The sequence below is a fragment of the Setaria viridis genome, chromosome 5 (assembly GCF_005286985.2).
Source record: "Setaria viridis chromosome 5, Setaria_viridis_v4.0, whole genome shotgun sequence".
NCBI classification, from domain to species: domain Eukaryota; kingdom Viridiplantae; phylum Streptophyta; class Magnoliopsida; order Poales; family Poaceae; genus Setaria; species Setaria viridis.
This window is the reverse complement of record NC_048267.2, coordinates 19,087,678-19,091,305: the sequence shown is the minus strand read 5'-3', so window position 1 is coordinate 19,091,305 and position 3,628 is coordinate 19,087,678.

The following is a 3,628-nucleotide window of genomic DNA, read 5'->3' as shown; positions in this document are numbered from 1 at the left end:
CCGGTGTGTCGCGCCACATCAGCAAAACGGTGCAGACGTAACAAATCATCTCTTTAAAAATGTTAGCACAATTCTAAACTTGCATTTAAAAGCTGGCCATTCGTTAGAATGACAAAAAAAAATTAAGGCCCCGTTTGGTTCACCGGCTTATTTTTACACCCGTCACATCCAATGTTTAGATACTAATTAGAAGTATTAAACGTAGACTATTTACAAAACCCATTACATAAGTGGAGGCTAAACGGCAAGACGAATCTATTAAGCCTAATTAGTCCACGATTTGACAATGTGTTGTTACAGAAAACATTTGCTAATGATGGATTAATTAGGCTTAATAGATTCATCTCGCCGTTTAGCCTCCATATGTGTAATGGGTTTGTAAATAGTCTACGTTTAATACTCCTAATTAGTATCTAAACATTCGATGTGACACGTGCTAAGAATAAGCAAAGGGAACCAAACGCCCCTAAACATCCCGAAGCACCAGCACCAGCACAACTACTCATAGGAGTTGGAGGAACCTAAAACCAGGTCTGATAACCTAGATCTAGACCGGTGCACCCGCCGCCGCCACCGTTCTCGATTCTTCCCAAGCACTGATCTAAGATCGAACAGGCTGACTTTGGAAGAATAGCATTCGCATCACATACTGTGGTCAGAGCTGTGCTCAACAACGAATTAATCCGTCAATGCGACAATTAGATTTTAGGAATTCTAGGGAGGGAAGGAGGGAGGAGACGGTGGAACGCGCTGGGAATAAGGTCGAGAGGGGAGGGTGACATTGATGAAAGGGACGGATTTGAGGGAGAAGGTGGTGCACCTGATTTAAGAGACGGATTTGAGGGAGAAGGTGGTGCACCTGATTTAGGGGTGTTTGGATACACCCACTAAAGTTTAGCACCTGTCATATTGGATGTTTGGATGCTAATTAGCAGTATTAAACATAGATTAATTATAAAACTAATTGCACACATAGGAGTCTAATTCGCGAGACGAATCTATTAACCCTAATTAGTCCATGATTTGATAATATGGTGCTACAGTAACCATTTGCTAATGACGGATTAATTAGCCTTAATAGATTTGTCTCACGAATTAGTATAGGTTCTGCAATTAATTTTATAATTAGCTCATATTTAGTCCTCCTAATTAGCATCCAAACATCCGATGTCACACTGCTAAAGTTTAGCCGCTAGTATCAAACATCCCCTTACGAGAACGATGTGGAATCTTCAATCAAGATGGAAGGACACTGTGGCGGATCCACCTCAGATTACCTTGATTAAAGCATAGTTAAGTCGCCTGACACGCGACACTCATGCCTTAGTCAAGTTAACTCGAAGTGCCGTCGGATTTCATCCGATTAAACCACTCAACAGGACCGAGTTTAGCAAACTCACACGAAGGTGAGTGGTTCCAGAGAATACAACAGATCCACTGAGTTAACCAAATTTGATCATTTAGTTCAACATCCAAACGAAAATCAGAGTTTTTACAGGGTTCAAGCAGCGGAAAGGGTAAAATAACGGAAGTTAGCGCCGGGGGTCGGATGTCCCTGATGAGGCCGATCAGGACATCAGTGACCCCATTCCTCACCGTCCGAGGAGAGATCCCACTCAACCGTCCAACCCGGAGGGAGCTGGGGCGGCCAAGTGCCAACAGAAGTGAACTCAGGAGCTGCGACTTCACCTGAAAAGAGAGCCACAAACAAGGCTGAGCTGCTAAGTTCAACAAGACTTAACCAACCGGTGGTAAAACTACTCCACCACGTCTAGACATGCAAGGCTCTTTGGCTGAGGGTTTGTTTGCCAAAAGCGACTAATTTTGGTCCTTACTTTCAAGTTTTTTAGCTCCAATTCTAAGTTCATTAATCAGTCTACATTGGCATCTTACTCTAAGCACACATGGATCCAACTTTATGTATATAAACTCATCATCAAAACCATGTCATCATCAGACTCTTTCATTACTCAGTGTAGCATAGCGATCAAGCAGTCTCAAACTGTGAGAGGCAGACGAATCGATTTGAGTTTCTCAACCATGCATGGTGAACCTAACCTCACGACATCCGCGCACCACAAGGGTCGCTTCCTGTGTCGGCCATCCCCATCAATTCCCAGGCACGTGTTAGGTCCAAACTTCCCTTGGCATGCAATGCTCCACAGTCCCGGCCTCTACCGTACTGTGACCGCACTTGCACCCACATGATGCACCATGGGAACCTCGTTCCAGGGACAGCAGGGGTATAAGCCACGCCCTAGTTCAATCAGGTACTAGGCTTCCCCATCCCATAATAGGTATGAGATTTGTACTTTCAAAAACTTGATCACGAACACCACCACTGTCGGGCCTTAACAAGTTCCATAGACAGACGGGACGATCAGCCGACCACCAAAGAGTTAACCAAAAACCTGCCCCATCCATCGTCCTTATAGTTGTAATAGAAGGGAAACAATCAATTCCTATAACTCGCGAGTGACAGGAAATCACTCGACTTTTACTGCTTTCCTATTTAAGCATAGCAACTACTCGGTCCAACAACTAGTGTTCAGATCAAGGAACTATGTCATGCATCTACGATTGCAAACAACTCCTATATGTAAATGCACAAACACGAGAAAGAAGGCATGCGCAAGTTTGGGGAAACTTTGGGATTCATGCTCTGGGGCTTGCCTTCAAGCGGAGGGGAGGGAAGCTGGTCTTCAGCTGGGGCGACTTTGGCTTCTAGAGCTGGCAGCTCAGCTACGGCTCCGTCTTCTGGCACCGAGTGTAGCTCGTAAACGCCGTCAGCAAGATGGAACTCTACACGCATGCAATGCAGGGATTAGTGTTTAGACGGTTATTTCAACAGCAACACTTGCAAGTCTTAGCCCAGAAACTTGTAGCAAAGCTATGGAAAGAGTGTGGGGGTTCAAGCTTCCGTGGATAGAGAACAGACCAAGGGTCGGATTGGAAGAAACTTATGATCTGACTCTTAAACCTTAAGAGATAACTGTGGTTGGGGTCCTCATATCTATTACAGAGAAGTCCCCGAAATCTTACAGATACCCTCGGGTCAAGGAAAAAGATACAGCCGAGTCCTCGGGCAGAGCAGATAAAGGTCGGCTAACAGGTAGGGTCGGGCGAGACGGAAAAGGGGTCGGGCGAACAGATAAGGTCGGGCAAACCGGTGAGGGGTCGGCAGCTTACCTTCGGTTTATAGGTGAAGCTTTGGGGTCGGGAAGGAGTAGACTTGCGCGGAAGGGCTTAAGCACTTAAGCACCAAGGCTTGGGTGGAGGCGATGTCCGGCGGTGCTCCGGTAGCGGCGGAGCTTCTTGTGAGCAACAAGGAAGCTCTAGCACAACGTGGAGGAGCAGGCGGCTGGGTGGATTGGGGAGGTGCGGGTGTTGAGTGGGAATGAGAGTTTCTCAAGAACTTAGGTGGCGGCGCTCAAGTACAAAACAGGGGAACAAGGCGGTGAGGCAACGATGGCGAAGGGAACTCTAGTAGGACTTTGGCATTCCCTTTTATAGCTGCGCGGAGAGAGAGGGAGTTGGAGTAGCATGAAGACCGGAAGAAAAGGATGGAGTGCGCTGCCATGGCGGCGATTGAGCGGCGATGGGCGGCGGAACAGGACTTCGAAGATAG